The sequence below is a fragment of the Stegodyphus dumicola genome, chromosome 11 (genome assembly GCF_044657685.1).
Source record: "Stegodyphus dumicola isolate Sdum_Otavi_A_Nest chromosome 11, ASM4465768v1".
Lineage (NCBI taxonomy): Eukaryota > Metazoa > Arthropoda > Arachnida > Araneae > Eresidae > Stegodyphus > Stegodyphus dumicola.
Genome location: NC_140778.1, coordinates 15,366,728 through 15,385,384, shown reverse-complemented (window position 1 = coordinate 15,385,384; position 18,657 = coordinate 15,366,728).

Here is an 18,657-nt window from a genome sequence, read left to right as displayed (position 1 = left end):
ACACTGGCGCCCGAACTAAAAGGTTGTGGATACAATTGGGCTAATACCTTCAACGGAAAAGCCTCTGTGGTGTCCTCCCTGGAGCAGTTGGAACTACATTTCAGAACAGCAAAAACCTATTGCCTCTAACACTGGCACCGGAAATAAAAGGGTTTGTATAATAATTGGGTAGCTTCTTCGAAAGGTTTGTGATGTCCTCTGTGGAGCAGTTGGAAATACATTTCATATATCAAAACAGAAAAAACCTATTGACTCTAACACTGGCGCCCGAACTAAAAGGTTGTGGATACAATTGGGCTAATACCTTCAACGGAAAAGCCTCTGTGGTGTCCTCCCTGGAGCAGTTGGAACTACATTTCAGAACAGCAAAAACCTATTACCTCTAACACTGGCGCCCGAACTAAATGGGTTTGTATAATAATTGGGTAGCATCTTCGAAAGGTTTGTGATGTCCTCTGTGGAGCAGTTGGAAATACATTTTATATATCAAAACAGTAAAAACCTATTGTCTCTAACACTGGCGCCTGAACTAAAAGGTTGTGGATACAATTGGGCTAATACCTTCAACGGAAAAGCCTCTGTGGTGTCCTCCCTGGAGCAGTTGGAACTACATTTCAGAACAGCAAAAACCTATTGCCTCTAACACTGGCGCCCGAACTAAAAGGGTTTTTATAATAATTGGGTAGATTCTTCGAAAGGATTGTGATGTCCTCTGCGGAGCGTTTGGAAATACATTTCATATATCAAAACAGTAAAAAACCTATTGACCCTAACACAGGCGCCCGAACTAAAAGGTTGTGGATACAATTGGGCTAATACCTTCAACGGAAAAGCCTCTGTGGTGTCCTCCCTGGAGCAGTTGGAACTACATTTCAGAACAGCAAAAACAGATTACGTCTAACACTGGCGCCCGAACTAAAAGGGTTTGTATAATAATTGGGTAGCATCTTCGAAAGGTTTGTGATGTCCTCTGTGGAGCAGTTGGAAATACATTTCATATATCAAAACAGTAAAAACCTATTGAGTCTAACACTGGCGCCAGAACTAAACGGTTGTGGAAACAATTGGGCTATTACCTTCAACGGAAAAGCATCTGTGGTGTCCTCCCTGGAGCAGTTGGAACTACATTTCAGAACAGCAAAAACCTATTGCCTCTAACACTGGCGTCCGAACTAAAAGGGTTTTTATAATAATTGTGTAGATTCTTGGAAAGGTTTGTGATGTCCTCTGTGGAGCAGTTGGAAATACATTTCATATATCAAAACAGTAAAAGCCTATTGACTCTAACACTGGCGCCCGAACTAAAAGTGTTTTATAATAATTGGGTAGCTTCTTCGAAAGGTTTGTGATGTCCTCTGTGGAGCAGTTGGAAATACATTTCATAATTCAAAACAGTAAAAACCTATTGACTCTAACACTGGTGCCCGAACTAAAAGGTTGTGGATACAATTGGGCTAATACCTTCAACGGAAAAGCCTCTGTGGTGTCCTCCCTGGAGCAGTTGGAACTACATTTCAGAACAGCAAAAACCTATTACCTCTAACACTGGCGCCCGAACTAAAAGGGTTTGTATAATAATTGGGTAGCATCTTCGAAAGGTTTGTGATGTCCTCTGTGGAGCAGCTGGAAATACATTTCATATATCAAAACAGTAAAAACCTATTGACTCTAACACTGGCGCCCGAACTAAAAGTGTTTTATAATAATTGGGTAGCTTCTTCGAAAGGTTTGTGATGTCCTCTGTGGAGCAGTTGGAAATACATTTCATATATCAAAACAGTAAAAACCTATTGACTCTAACACTGGCGCCCGAACTAAAAGGTTGTGGATACAATTGGGCTAATACCTTCAACGGAAAAGCCTCTGTGGTGTCCTCCCAGGAGCTGTTGGAACTACATTTCAGAACAGAAAAAACTATTGCCTCTAACACTGGCACCGGAAATAAAAGGGTTTGTATAATAATTGGGTAGCTTCTTCGAAAGGTTTGTGATGTCCTCTGTGGAGCAGTTGGAAATACATTTCATATATCAAAACAGTAAAAACCTATTGACTCTAACACTGGCGCCCGAACTAAAAGTGTTTTATAATAATTGGGTAGCTTCTTCGAAAGGTTTGTGATGTCCTCTGTGGAGCAGTTGGAAATACATTTCATATATCAAAACAGTAAAAACCTATTGACTCTAACACTGGCGCCCGAACTAAAAGGTTGTGGATACAATTGGGCTAATACCTTCAACGGAAAAGCCTCTGTTTTGTCCTCCCTGGAGCAGTTCGAACTACATTTCAGAACAGCAAAAACCTATTGCCTCTAACACTGGCGCCCGAACTAAAAGGTTTTGTATAATAATTGGGTAGCTTCTTCGAAAGGTTTCTGATGTCCTCTGTGGAGCAGTTGGAAATACATTTTATATATCAAAACAGTAAAAACGTATTGACTCTAACACTAGCGCCCGAACTAAAAGGTTGTGGATACAATTGGGCTAATACCTTCAACGGAAAAGCCTCTGTGGTGTCCTCCCTGGAGCAGTTGGAACTACATTTCAGAACAGCAAAAACCTATTGCCTCTAAAACTGGCGCCCGAAATAAAAGGGTTTGTATAATAAATGGGTAGCTTCTTTGAAAGGTTTGTGATGTCCTCTGTGGAGCAGTTGGAAATACATTTCATATATCAAAACAGTAAAAACCTATTGACTCTAACACTGGCGCCCGAACTAAAAGGTTGTGGATACAATTGGGCTAATACCTTCAACGGAAAAGCCTCTGTTTTGTCCTCCCTGGAGCAGTTCGAACTACATTTCAGAACAGCAAAAACATATTGCCTCTAACACTGGCGCCCGAACTAAAAGGGTTTGTATAATAATTGTGTAGCTTCTTCGAAAGGTTTGTGATGTCCTCTGTGGAGCAGTTGGAAATACATTTCATATATTAAAACAGTAAAAAACTTATTCACTCTAACACTGGCGCCCGAACTAAAAGGTTTTGTATAATAATTGGGTAGCTTCTTCGAAAGGTTTGTGATGTCCTCTGTGGAGCAGTTGGAAAAGACATTTCATATATCAAAACAGTAAAAACCTATTGACTCTAACACTGGCGCCCGAACAAAAAGGTTGTGGATACAATTGGGCTAATACCTTCATCGGAAAAGCCTCTGTGGTGTCCTCCCTGGAGCAGTTGCAATTACATTTCAGAACAGCAAAAACCTATTGCCTCTAAAACTGGCGCCCGAACTAAAAGGGTTTGTATAATAATTGGGTAGCTTCTTCGAAAGGTTTGTGATGTCCTCTGTGGAGCAGTTGGAAATACATTTCACATACCAAAACAGTAAAAACATATTGATTCTAACACTGGCGCCCGAACTAAAAGGTGGTGGATACAATTGTGCTTATACCTTCAACGGAAAAGCCTCTGTTTTGTCCTCCCTGGAGCAGTTCGAACTACATTTCAGAACAGCAAAAACCTATTGCCTCTAACATTGGCGCCCGAACTAAAAGGTTTTGTATAATAATTGGGTAGCTTCTTCGAAAGGTTTGTGATGTCCTCTGTGGAGCAGTTGGAAATACATTTTATATATCAAAACAGTAAAAACGTATTGACTCTAACACTGGCGCCCGAACTAAAAGGTTGTGGATACGATTGGGCTAATACCTTCAACGGAAAAGCCTCTGTGGTGTCCTCCCTGGAGCAGTTGCAACTACAGTTCAGAACAGCAAAAACCTATTGCCTCTAAAACTGGCGCCCGAACTAAAAGGGTTTGTATAATAAATGGGTAGCTTCTTTGAAAGGTTTGTGATGTCCTCTGTGGAGCAGTTGGAAATACATTTCATATATCAAAACAGTAAAAACATATTGACTCTAACACTGGCGCCCGAACTAAAAGGTGGTGGATACAATTGTGCTAATACCTTCAACGGAAAAGCCTCTGTTTTGTCCTCCCTGGAGCAGTTCGAACTACATTTCAGAACAGCAAAAACATATTGCCTCTAACACTGGCGCCCGAACTAAAAGGGTTTGTATAATAATTGGGTAGCTTCTTCGAAAGGTTTGTGATGTCCTCTGTGGAGCAGTTGGAAATACATTTCATATATTAAAACAGTAAAAAACTTATTGACTCTAACACTGGCGCCCGAACTAAAAGGTTTTGTATAATAATTGGGTAGCTTCTTCGAAAGGTTCGTGATGTCCTCTGTGGAGCAGTTGGAAATACATTTCATATATCAAAACAGTAAAAACCTATTGACTCTAACACTGGCGCCCGAACTAAAAGGTTGTGGATACAATTGCGCTAATACCTTCAACGGAAAAGCCTCTGTGGTGTCCTCCCTGGAGCAGTTGGAACTACATTTCAGAACAGCAAAAACCTATTGCCTCTAACACTGGCGCCCGAACTAAAAGGGTTTGTATAATAATTGGGTAGCTTCTTCGAAAGGTTTGTGATGTCCTCTGTGGAGCAGTTGGAAATACATTTCATATATCAAAACAATAAAAACCTATTGAATGTAACGCTGGCGCCCGAACAAAAAGGGTTTGTATAATAATTGTATATTTTCTTCGAAAGGTTTGTGATGTCCTCTGTGGAGCAGTTGGAAATACATTTCATATATCAAAACAGTAAAAAACCTATTGACTCTAACACTGGCGCCCGAACTAAAAGTGTTTATAATAATTGGGTAGCTTCTTCGAAAGGTTTGTAATGTCCTCTGTGGAGCAGTTGGAAATACATTTCATATATCAAAACAGTAAAAACCTATTGACTCTAACACTGGCGCCCGAACTAAAGGGTTGTGGATACAATTGGGCTAATACCTTCAACGGAAAAGCCTCTGTGGTGTCCTCCCTGGAGCAGTTGGAACTATATTTCAGAACAGCAAAAACCTATCGCCTCTAACAATGGCGCCCGAACTAAAAGGGTTTTTATAATAATTGGGTAGATTCTTCGAAAGGATTGTGATGTCCTCTGCGGAGCGTTTGGAAATACATTTCATATATCAAAACAGTAAAAAACCTATTGACCCTAACACTGGCGCCCGAACTAAAAGGTTGTGGATACAATTGGGCTAATACCTTCAACGGAAAAGCCACTGTGGTGTCCTCCCTGGAGCAGTTGGAACTACATTTCAGAACAGCAAAATCAGATTACGTCTAACACTGGCGCCCGAACTAAAAGGGTTTGTATAATAATTGGGTAGCATTTTCGAAAGGTTTGTGATGTCCTCTGTGGAGCAGTTGGAAATACATTTCATATATCAAAACAATAAAAACCTATTGCATCTAACACTGGCGCCTGAACTAAAAGGTTGTGGATACAATTGGGCTAATACCTTCAACGGAAAAGCCTCTGTGGTGTTCTTCCTGGAGCAGTTGGAACTACATTTCAGAACAGCAAAAACCTATTGCCTCTAACACTGGCACCCGAACTAAAAGGGTTTTTATAATAATTGGGTAGATTCTTCGAAAGGATTGTGATGTCCTCTGCGGAGCGTTTGGAAATACATTTCATATATCAAAACAGTAAAAAACCTATTGACCCTAACACTGGCGCCCGAACTAAAAGGTTGTGGATACAATTGGGCTAATACCTTCAACGGAAAAGCCTCTGTGGTGTCCTCCCTGGAGCAGTTGGAACTACATTTCAGAACAGCAAAAACAGATTACGTCTAACACTGGCGCCCGAACTAAAAGGGTTTGTATAATAATTGGGTAGCATCTTCGAAAGGTTTGTGATGTCCTCTGTGGAGCAGTTGGAAATACATTTCATATATCAAAACAATAAAAACCTATTGCATCTAACACTGGCGCCTGAACTAAAAGGTTGTGGATACAATTGGGCTAATACCTTCAACGGAAAAGCCTCTGTGGTGTTCTTCCTGGAGCAGTTGGAACTACATTTCAGAACAGCAAAAACCTATTTCCTCTAACACTGGCGCCCGAACTAAAAGGGTTTTTATAATAATTGTGTAGATTCTTCGAAAGGTTTGTGATGTCCTCTGTGGAGCAGTTGGAAATACATTTCATATAACAAAACAGTAAAAACCTATTGACTCTAACACTGGCGCCCGAACTAAAAGTGTTTTATAATAATTGGGTAGCTTCTTCGAACGGTTTGTGATGTCCTCTGTGGAGCAGTTGGAAATACATTTCATATATCAAAACAGTAAAGACCTATTGACTCTAACACTGGCGCCCGAACTAAAAGTGTTTTATAATAATTGGGTAGCTTCTTCGAACGGTTTGTGATGTCCTCTGTGGAGCAGTTGGAAATACATTTCATATATCAAAACAGTAAAGACCTATTGACTCTAACACTGGCGCCCGAACTAAACGGTTGTGGATACAATTGGGCTAATACCTTCAACGGAAAAGCCTCTGTGGTGTCCTCCCTGGAGCTGTTGGAACTACATTTCAGAACAGCAAAAACCTATTACCTCTAACACTGGCGCCCGAACTAAAAGGGTTTTATAATAATTGGGTAGCATCTTCGAACGGTTTGTGATGTCCTCTGTGGAGCAGTTGGAAATACATTTCATATATCAAAACAGTAAAGACCTATTGACTCTAACACTGGCGCCCGAACTAAACGGTTGTGGATACAATTGGGCTAATACCTTCAACGGAAAAGCCTCTGTGGTGTCCTCCCTGGAGCAGTTGCAACTACATTTCAGAACAGCAAAAACCTATTACCTCTAACACTGGCGCCCGAACTAAAAGGGTTTTATAATAATTGGGTAGCATCTTCGAAAGGTTTGTGATGTCCTCTGTGGAGCAGTTGGAAATACATTTTATATATCAAAACAGTAAAAACCTATTGTCTCTAACACTGGCGCCTGAACTAAAAGGTTGTGGATACAATTGGGCTAATACCTTCAACGGAAAAGCCTCTGTGGTGTCCTCCCTGGAGCAGTTGGAACTACATTTCAGAACAGCAAAAACCTATTGCCTCTAACACTGGCGCCCGAACTAAAAGGGTTTGTATAATAATTGGGTAGCTTCTTCGAAAGGTTTGTGATGTCCTCTGTGGAGCAGTTGGAAATACATTTCATATATCAAAACAATAAAAACCTATTGAATGTAACGCTGGCGCCCGAACAAAAAGGGTTTGTATAATAATTGGATATTTTCTTCGAAAGGTTTGTGATGTCCTCTGTGGAGCAGTTGGAAATACATTTCATATATCAAAACAGTAAAAAACCTATTGACTCTAACACTGGCGCCCGAACTAAAAGTGTTTATAATAATTGGGTAGCTTCTTCGAAAGGTTTGTAATGTCCTCTGTGGAGCAGTTGGAAATACATTTCATATATCAAAACAGTAAAAACCTATTGACTCTAACACTGGCGCCCGAACTAAAGGGTTGTGGATACAATTGGGCTAATACCTTCAACGGAAAAGCCTCTGTGGTGTCCTCCCTGGAGCAGTTGGAACTATATTTCAGAACAGCAAAAACCTATCGCCTCTAACAATGGCGCCCGAACTAAAAGGGTTTGTATAATAATTGGGTAGCATCTTCGAAAGGTTTGTGATGTCCTCTGTGGAGCAGTTGGAAATACATTTCATATATCAAAACAATAAAAACCTATTGCATCTAACACTGGCGCCTGAACTAAAAGGTTGTGGATACAATTGGGCTAATACCTTCAACGGAAAAGCCTCTGTGGTGTTCTTCCTGGAGCAGTTGGAACTACATTTCAGAACAGCAAAAACCTATTGCCTCTAACACTGGCACCCGAACTAAAAGGGTTTTTATAATAATTGGGTAGATTCTTCGAAAGGATTGTGATGTCCTCTGCGGAGCGTTTGGAAATACATTTCATATATCAAAACAGTAAAAAACCTATTGACCCTAACACTGGCGCCCGAACTAAAAGGTTGTGGATACAATTGGGCTAATACCTTCAACGGAAAAGCCTCTGTGGTGTCCTCCCTGGAGCAGTTGGAACTACATTTCAGAACAGCAAAAACAGATTACGTCTAACACTGGCGCCCGAACTAAAAGGGTTTGTATAATAATTGGGTAGCATCTTCGAAAGGTTTGTGATGTCCTCTGTGGAGCAGTTGGAAATACATTTCATATATCAAAACAATAAAAACCTATTGCATCTAACACTGGCGCCTGAAATAAAAGGTTGTGGATACAATTGGGCTAATACCTTCAACGGAAAAGCCTCTGTGGTGTTCTTCCTGGAGCAGTTGGAACTACATTTCAGAACAGCAAAAACCTATTTCCTCTAACACTGGCGCCCGAACTAAAAGGGTTTTTATAATAATTGTGTAGATTCTTCGAAAGGTTTGTGATGTCCTCTGTGGAGCAGTTGGAAATACATTTCATATAACAAAACAGTAAAAACCTATTGACTCTAACACTGGCGCCCGAACTAAAAGTGTTTTATAATAATTGGGTAGCTTCTTCGAACGGTTTGTGATGTCCTCTGTGGAGCAGTTGGAAATACATTTCATATATCAAAACAGTAAAGACCTATTGACTCTAACACTGGCGCCCGAACTAAACGGTTGTGGATACAATTGGGCTAATACCTTCAACGGAAAAGCCTCTGTGGTGTCCTCCCTGGAGCTGTTGGAACTACATTTCAGAACAGCAAAAACCTATTGCCTCTAGCACTGGCGCCCGAACTAAAAGGGTTTTTATAATAATTGTGTAGATTCTTGGAAAGGTTTGTGATGTCCTCTGTGGAGCAGTTGGAAATACATTTCTTATATCAAAACAGTAAAAACCTATTGACTCTAACACTGGCGCTCGAAATAAAAGTGTTTTATAATAATTGGGTAGCTTCTTCGAAAGGTTTGTGATGTCCTCTGTGGAGCAGTTGGAAATACATTTCATATATCAAAACAGTGAAAACCTATTGACTCTAACACTGGCGCCCGAACTAAAAGGTTGTGGATACAATTGGGCTAATACCTTCAACGGAAAAGCCTCTGTGGTGTCCTCCCTGGAGCAGTTGGAACTACATTTCAGAACAGCAAAAACCTATTGCCTCTAACACTGGCACCGGAAATAAAAGGGTTTGTATAATAATTGGGTAGCTTCTTCGAAAGGTTTGTGATGTCCTCTGTGGAGCAGTTGGAAATACATTTCATATATCAAAACAGAAAAAACCTATTGACTCTAACACTGGCGCCCGAACTAAAAGGTTGTGGATACAATTGGGCTAATACCTTCAACGGAAAAGCCTCTGTGGTGTCCTCCCTGAAGCAGTTGGAACTACATTTCAGAACAGCAAAAACCTATTACCTCTAACACTGGCGCCCGAACTAAAAGGGTTTGTATAATAATTGGGTAGCATCTTCGAAAGGTTTGTGATGTCCTCTGTGGAGCAGTTGGAAATACATTTTATATATCAAAACAGTAAAAACCTATTGTCTCTAACACTGGCGCCTGAACTAAAAGGTTGTGGATACAATTGGGCTAATACCTTCAACGGAAAAGCCTCTGTGGTGTCCTCCCTGGAGCAGTTGGAACTACATTTCAGAACAGCAAAAACCTATTGCCTCTAACACTGGCGCCCGAACTAAAAGGGTTTTTATAATAATTGGGTAGATTCTTCGAAAGGATTGTGATGTCCTCTGCGGAGCGTTTGGAAATACATTTCATATATCAAAACAGTAAAAAACCTATTGACCCTAACACAGGCGCCCGAACTAAAAGGTTGTGGATACAATTGGGCTAATACCTTCAACGGAAAAGCCTCTGTGGTGTCCTCCCTGGAGCAGTTGGAACTACATTTCAGAACAGCAAAAACAGATTACGTCTAACACTGGCGCCCGAACTAAAAGGGTTTGTATAATAATTGGGTAGCATCTTCGAAAGGTTTGTGATGTCCTCTGTGGAGCAGTTGGAAATACATTTCATATATCAAAACAGTAAAAACCTATTGAGTCTAACACTGGCGCCAGAACTAAAAGGTTGTGGAAACAATTGGGCTATTACCTTCAACGGAAAAGCATCTGTGGTGTCCTCCCTGGAGCAGTTGGAACTACATTTCAGAACAGCAAAAACCTATTGCCTCTAACACTGGCGTCCGAACTAAAAGGGTTTTTATAATAATTGGGTAGCATCTTCGAAAGGTTTGTGATGTCCTCTGTGGAGCAGCTGGAAATACATTTCATATATCAAAACAGTAAAAACCTATTGACTCTAACACTGGCGCCCGAACTAAAAGTGTTTTATAATAATTGGGTAGCTTCTTCGAAAGGTTTGTGATGTCCTCTGTGGAGCAGTTGGAAATACATTTCATAATTCAAAACAGTAAAAACCTATTGACTCTAACACTGGTGCCCGAACTAAAAGGTTGTGGATACAATTGGGCTAATACCTTCAACGGAAAAGCCTCTGTGGTGTCCTCCCTGGAGCAGTTGGAACTACATTTCAGAACAGCAAAAACCTATTACCTCTAACACTGGCGCCCGAACTAAAAGGGTTTGTATAATAATTGGGTAGCATCTTCGAAAGGTTTGTGAAGTCCTCTGTGGAGCAGCTGGAAATACATTTCATATATCAAAACAGTAAAAACCTATTGACTCTAACACTGGCGCCCGAACTAAAAGTGTTTTATAATAATTGGGTAGCTTCTTCGAAAGGTTTGTGATGTCCTCTGTGGAGCAGTTGGAAATACATTTCATATATCAAAACAGTAAAAACCTATTGACTCTAACACTGGCGCCCGAACTAAAAGGTTGTGGATACAATTGGGCTAATACCTTCAACGGAAAAGCCTCTGTGGTGTCCTCCCTGGAGCTGTTGGAACTACATTTCAGAACAGAAAAAACTATTGCCTCTAACACTGGCACCGGAAATAAAAGGGTTTGTATAATAATTGGGTAGCTTCTTCGAAAGGTTTGTGATGTCCTCTGTGGAGCAGTTGGAAATACATTTCATATATCAAAACAGTAAAAACCTATTGACTCTAACACTGGCGCCCGAACTAAAAGTGTTTTATAATAATTGGGTAGCTTCTTCGAAAGGTTTGTGATGTCCTCTGTGGAGCAGTTGGAAATACATTTCATATATCAAAACAGTAAAAACCTATTGACTCTAACACTGCACTGGCGCCCGAACTAAAAGGTTGTGGATACAATTGGGCTAATACCTTCAACGGAAAAGCCTCTGTTTTGTCCTCCCTGGAGCAGTTCGAACTACATTTCAGAACAGCAAAAACCTATTGCCTCTAACACTGGCGCCCGAACTAAAAGGTTTTGTATAATAATTCGGTAGCTTCTTCGAAAGGTTTCTGATGTCCTCTGTGGAGCAGTTGGAAATACATTTTATATATCAAAACAGTAAAAACGTATTGTCTCTAACACTAGCGCCCGAACTAAAAGGTTGTGGATACAATTGGGCTAATACCTTCAACGGAAAAGCCTCTGTGGTGTCCTCCCTGGAGCAGTTGGAACTACATTTCAGAACAGCAAAAACCTATTGCCTCTAAAACTGGCGCCCGAACTAAAAGGGTTTGTATAATAAATGGGTAGCTTCTTTGAAAGGTTTGTGATGTCCTCTGTGGAGCAGTTGGAAATACATTTCATATATCAAAACAGTAAAAACCTATTGACTCTAACACTGGCGCCCGAACTAAAAGGTTGTGGATACAATTGGGCTAATACCTTCAACGGAAAAGCCTCTGTTTTGTCCTCCCTGGAGCAGTTCGAACTACATTTCAGAACAGCAAAAACATATTGCCTCTAACACTGGCGCCCGAACTAAAAGGGTTTGTATAATAATTGTGTAGCTTCTTCGAAAGGTTTGTGATGTCCTCTGTGGAGCAGTTGGAAATACATTTCATATATTAAAACAGTAAAAAACTTATTCACTCTAACACTGGCGCCCGAACTAAAAGGTTTTGTATAATAATTGGGTAGCTTCTTCGAAAGGTTTGTGATGTCCTCTGTGGAGCAGTTGGAAAAGACATTTCATATATCAAAACAGTAAAAACCTATTGACTCTAACACTGGCGCCCGAACAAAAAGGTTGTGGATACAATTGGGCTAATACCTTCATCGGAAAAGCCTCTGTGGTGTCCTCCCTGGAGCAGTTGCAATTACATTTCAGAACAGCAAAAACCTATTGCCTCTAAAACTGGCGCCCGAACTAAAAGGGTTTGTATAATAATTGGGTAGCTTCTTCGAAAGGTTTGTGATGTCCTCTGTGGAGCAGTTGGAAATACGTTTCACATATCAAAACAGTAAAAACATATTGATTCTAACACTGGCGCCCGAACTAAAAGGTGGTGGATACAATTGTGCTTATACCTTCAACGGAAAAGCCTCTGTTTTGTCCTCCCTGGAGCAGTTCGAACTACATTTCAGAACAGCAAAAACCTATTGCCTCTAACACTGGCGCCCGAACTAAAAGGTTTTGTATAATAATTGGGTAGCTTCTTCGAAAGGTTTGTGTTGTCCTCTGTGGAGCAGTTGGAAATACATTTTATATATCAAAACAGTAAAAACGTATTGACTCTAACACTGGCGCCCGAACTAAAAGGTTGTGGATACGATTGGGCTAATACCTTCAACGGAAAAGCCTCTGTGGTGTCCTCCCTGGAGCAGTTGCAACTACAGTTCAGAACAGCAAAAACCTATTGCCTCTAAAACTGGCGCCCGAACTAAAAGGGTTTGTATAATAAATGGGTAGCTTCTTTGAAAGGTTTGTGATGTCCTCTGTGGAGCAGTTGGAAATACATTTCATATATCAAAACAGTAAAAACATATTGACTTTAACACTGGCGCCCGAACTAAAAGGTGGTGGATACAATTGTGCTAATACCTTCAACGGAAAAGCCTCTGTTTTGTCCTCCCTGGAGCAGTTCGAACTACATTTCAGAACAGCAAAAACATATTGCCTCTAACACTGGCGCCCGAACTAAAAGGGTTTGTATAATAATTGGGTAGCTTCTTCGAAAGGTTTGTGATGTCCTCTGTGGAGCAGTTGGAAATACATTTCATATATTAAAACAGTAAAAAACTTATTGACTCTAACACTGGCGCCCGAACTAAAAGGTTTTGTATAATAATTGGGTAGCTTCTTCGAAAGGTTTGTGATGTCCTCTGTGGAGCAGTTGGAAATACATTTCATATATCAAAACAGTAAAAACCTATTGACTCTAACACTGGCGCCCGAACTAAAAGGTTGTGGATACAATTGCGCTAATAACTTCAACGGAAAAGCCTCTGTGGTGTCCTCCCTGGAGCAGTTGGAACTACATTTCAGAACAGCAAAAACCTATTGCCTCTAACACTGGCGCCCGAACTAAAAGGGTTTGTATAATAATTGGGTAGCTTCTTCGAAAGGTTTGTGATGTCCTCTGTGGAGCAGTTGGAAATACATTTCATATATCAAAACAATAAAAACCTATTGAATGTAACGCTGGCGCCCGAACAAAAAGGGTTTGTATAATAATTGGATATTTTCTTCGAAAGGTTTGTGATGTCCTCTGTGGAGCAGTTGGAAATACATTTCATATATCAAAACAGTAAAAAACCTATTGACTCTAACACTGGCGCCCGAACTAAAAGTGTTTATAATAATTGGGTAGCTTCTTCGAAAGGTTTGTAATGTCCTCTGTGGAGCAGTTGGAAATACATTTCATATATCAAAACAGTAAAAACCTATTGACTCTAACACTGGCGCCCGAACTAAAGGGTTGTGGATACAATTGGGCTAATACCTTCAACGGAAAAGCCTCTGTGGTGTCCTCCCTGGAGCAGTTGGAACTATATTTCAGAACAGCAAAAACCTATCGCCTCTAACACTGGCGCCCGAACTAAAAGGGTTTTTATAATAATTGGGTAGATTCTTCGAAAGGATTGTAATGTCCTCTGCGGAGCGTTTGGAAATACATTTCATATATCAAAACAGTAAAAAACCTATTGACCCTAACACTGGCGCCCGAACTAAAAGGTTGTGGATACAATTGGGCTAATACCTTCAACGGAAAAGCCACTGTGGTGTCCTCCCTGGAGCAGTTGGAACTATATTTCAGAACAGCAAAAACCTATCGCCTCAACACTGGCGCCCGAACTAAAAGGGTTTTTATAATAATTGGGTAGCATCTTCGAAAGGTTTGTGATGTCCTCTGTGGAGCAGTTGGAAATACATTTCATATATCAAAACAATAAAAACCTATTGCATCTAACACTGGCGCCTGAACTAAAAGGTTGTGGATACAATTGGGCTAATACCTTCAACGGAAAAGCCTCTGTGGTGTTCTTCCTGGAGCAGTTGGAACTACATTTCAGAACAGCAAAAACCTATTGCCTCTAACACTGGCGCCCGAACTAAAAGGGTTTTTATAATAATTGGGTAGATTCTTCGAAAGGATTGTGATGTCCTCTGCGGAGCGTTTGGAAATACATTTCATATATCAAAACAGTAAAAAACCTATTGACCCTAACACTGGCGCCCGAACTAAAAGGTTGTTGATACAATTGGGCTAATACCTTCAACGGAAAAGCCTCTGTGGTGTCCTCCCTGGAGCAGTTGGAACTACATTTCAGAACAGCAAAAACAGATTACGTCTAACACTGGCGCCCGAACTAAAAGGGTTTGTATAATAATTGGGTAGCATCTTCGAAAGGTTTGTGATGTCCTCTGTGGAGCAGTTGGAAATACCTTTCATATATCAAAACAATAAAACCTATTGCATCTAACACTGGCGCCTGAACTAAAAGGTTGTGGATACAATTGGGCTAATACCTTCAACGGAAAAGCCTCTGTGGTGTTCTTCCTGGAGCAGTTGGAACTACATTTCAGAACAGCAAAAACCTATTCCCTCTAACACTGGCGCCCGAATTAAAAGGGTTTTTATAATAATTGTGTAGATTCTTCGAAAGGTTTGTGATGTCCTCTGTGGAGCAGTTGGAAATACATTTCATATAACAAAACAGTAAAAACTATTGACTCTAACACTGGCGCCCGAACTAAAAGTGTTTTATAATAATTGGGTAGCTTCTTCGAACGGTTTGTGATGTCCTCTGTGGAGCAGTTGGAAATACATTTCATATATCAAAACAGTAAAGACCTATTGACTCTAACACTGGCGCCCGAACTAAACGGTTGTGGATACAATTGGGCTAATACCTTCAACGGAAAAGCCTCTGTGGTGTCCTCCCTGGAGCTGTTGGAACTACATTTCAGAACAGCAAAAACCTATTGCCTCTAACACTGGCACCGGAAATAAAAGGGTTTGTATAATAATTGGGTAGCTTCTTCGAAAGGTTTGTGATGTCCTCTGTGGAGCAGTTGGAAATACATTTCATATATCAAAACAGTAAAAACCTATTGACTCTAACACTGGCGCCTGAACTAAAAGGTTGTGGAAACAATTGGGCTAATACCTTCAACGGAAAAGCCTCTGTGGTGTCCTCCCTGGAGCAGTTGGAACTACATTTCAGAACAGCAAAAACCTATTGCCTCTAACACTGGCGCCCGAACTAAAAGGGTTTTTATAATAATTGGGTAGCATCTTCGAAAGGTTTGTGATGTCCTCTGTGGAGCAGTTGGAAATACATTTCATATATTAAAACAGTAAAAAACTTATTCACTCTAACACTGGCGCCCGAACTAAAAGGTTTTGTATAATAATTGGGTAGCTTCTTCGAAAGGTTTGTGATGTCCTCTGTGGAGCAGTTGGAAAAGACATTTCATATATCAAAACAGTAAAAACCTATTGACTCTAACACTGGCGCCCGAACAAAAAGGTTGTGGATACAATTGGGCTAATACCTTCATCGGAAAAGCCTCTGTGGTGTCCTCCCTGGAGCAGTTGCAATTACATTTCAGAACAGCAAAAACCTATTGCCTCTAAAACTGGCGCCCGAACTAAAAGGGTTTGTATAATAATTGGGTAGCTTCTTCGAAAGGTTTGTGATGTCCTCTGTGGAGCAGTTGGAAATACATTTCACATATCAAAACAGTAAAAACATATTGATTCTAACACTGGCGCCCGAACTAAAAGGTGGTGGATACAATTGTGCTTATACCTTCAACGGAAAAGCCTCTGTTTTGTCCTCCCTGGAGCAGTTCGAACTACATTTCAGAACAGCAAAAACCTATTGCCTCTAACACTGGCGCCCGAACTAAAAGGTTTTGTATAATAATTGGGTAGCTTCTTCGAAAGGTTTGTGATGTCCTCTGTGGAGCAGTTGGAAATACATTTTATATATCAAAACAGTAAAAACGTATTGACTCTAACACTGGCGCCCGAACTAAAAGGTTGTGGATACGATTGGGCTAATACCTTCAACGGAAAAGCCTCTGTGGTGTCCTCCCTGGAGCAGTTGCAACTACAGTTCAGAACAGCAAAAACCTATTGCCTCTAAAACTGGCGCCCGAACTAAAAGGGTTTGTATAATAAATGGGTAGCTTCTTTGAAAGGTTTGTGATGTCCTCTGTGGAGCAGTTGGAAATACATTTCATATATCAAAACAGTAAAAACATATTGACTCTAACACTGGCGCCCGAACTAAAAGGTGGTGGATACAATTGTGCTAATACCTTCAACGGAAAAGCCTCTGTTTTGTCCTCCCTGGAGCAGTTCGAACTACATTTCAGAACAGCAAAAACATATTGCCTCTAACACTGGCGCCCGAACTAAAAGGGTTTGTATAATAATTGGGTAGCTTCTTCGAAAGGTTTGTGATGTCCTCTGTGGAGCAGTTGGAAATACATTTCATATATTAAAACAGTAAAAAACTTATTGACTCTAACACTGGCGCCCGAACTAAAAGGTTTTGTATAATAATTGGGTAGCTTCTTCGAAAGGTTTGTGATGTCCTCTGTGGAGCAGTTGGAAATACATTTCATATATCAAAACAGTAAAAACCTATTGACTCTAACACTGGCGCCCGAACTAAAAGGTTGTGGATACAATTGCGCTAATACCTTCAACGGAAAAGCCTCTGTGGTGTCCTCCCTGGAGCAGTTGGAACTACATTTCAGAACAGCAAAAACCTATTGCCTCTAACACTGGCGCCCGAACTAAAAGGGTTTGTATAATAATTGGGTAGCTTCTTCGAAAGGTTTGTGATGTCCTCTGTGGAGCAGTTGGAAATACATTTCATATATCAAAACAATAAAAACCTATTGAATGTAACGCTGGCGCCCGAACAAAAAGGGTTTGTATAATAATTGGATATTTTCTTCGAAAGGTTTGTGATGTCCTCTGTGGAGCAGTTGGAAATACATTTCATATATCAAAACAGTAAAAAACCTATTGACTCTAACACTGGCGCCCGAACTAAAAGTGTTTATAATAATTGGGTAGCTTCTTCGAAAGGTTTGTAATGTCCTCTGTGGAGCAGTTGGAAATACATTTCATATATCAAAACAGTAAAAACCTATTGACTCTAACACTGGCGCCCGAACTAAAGGGTTGTGGATACAATTGGGCTAATACCTTCAACGGAAAAGCCTCTGTGGTGTCCTCCCTGGAGCAGTTGGAACTATATTTCAGAACAGCAAAAACCTATCGCCTCTAACACTGGCGCCCGAACTAAAAGGGTTTTTATAATAATTGGGTAGATTCTTCGAAAGGATTGTAATGTCCTCTGCGGAGCGTTTGGAAATACATTTCATATATCAAAACAGTAAAAAACCTATTGACCCTAACACTGGCGCCCGAACTAAAAGGTTGTGGATACAATTGGGCTAATACCTTCAACGGAAAAGCCACTGTGGTGTCCTCCCTGGAGCAGTTGGAACTATATTTCAGAACAGCAAAAACCTATCGCCTCAACACTGGCGCCCGAACTAAAAGGGTTTTTATAATAATTGGGTAGCATCTTCGAAAGGTTTGTGATGTCCTCTGTGGAGCAGTTGGAAATACATTTCATATATCAAAACAATAAAAACCTATTGCATCTAACACTGGCGCCTGAACTAAAAGGTTGTGGATACAATTGGGCTAATACCTTCAACGGAAAAGCCTCTGTGGTGTTCTTCCTGGAGCAGTTGGAACTACATTTCAGAACAGCAAAAACCTATTGCCTCTAACACTGGCGCCCGAACTAAAAGGGTTTTTATAATAATTGGGTAGATTCTTCGAAAGGATTGTGATGTCCTCTGCGGAGCGTTTGGAAATACATTTCATATATCAAAACAGTAAAAAACCTATTGACCCTAACACTGGCGCCCGAACTAAAAGGTTGTTGATACAATTGGGCTAATACCTTCAACGGAAAAGCCTCTGTGGTGTCCTCCCTGGAGCAGTTGGAACTACATTTCAGAACAGCAAAAACAGATTACGTCTAACACTGGCGCCCGAACTAAAAGGGTTTGTATAATAATTGGGTAGCATCTTCGAAAGGTTTGTGATGTCCTCTGTGGAGCAGTTGGAAATACATTTCATATATCAAAACAATAAAAACCTATTGCATCTAACACTGGCGCCTGAACTAAAAGGTTGTGGATACAATTGGGCTAATACCTTCAACGGAAAAGCCTCTGTGGTGTTCTTCCTGGAGCAGTTGGAACTACATTTCAGAACAGCAAAAACCTATTCCCTCTAACACTGGCGCCCGAACTAAAAGGGTTTTTATAATAATTGTGTAGATTCTTCGAAAGGTTTGTGATGTCCTCTGTGGAGCAGTTGGAAATACATTTCATATAACAAAACAGTAAGAACTATTGACTCTAACACTGGCGCCCG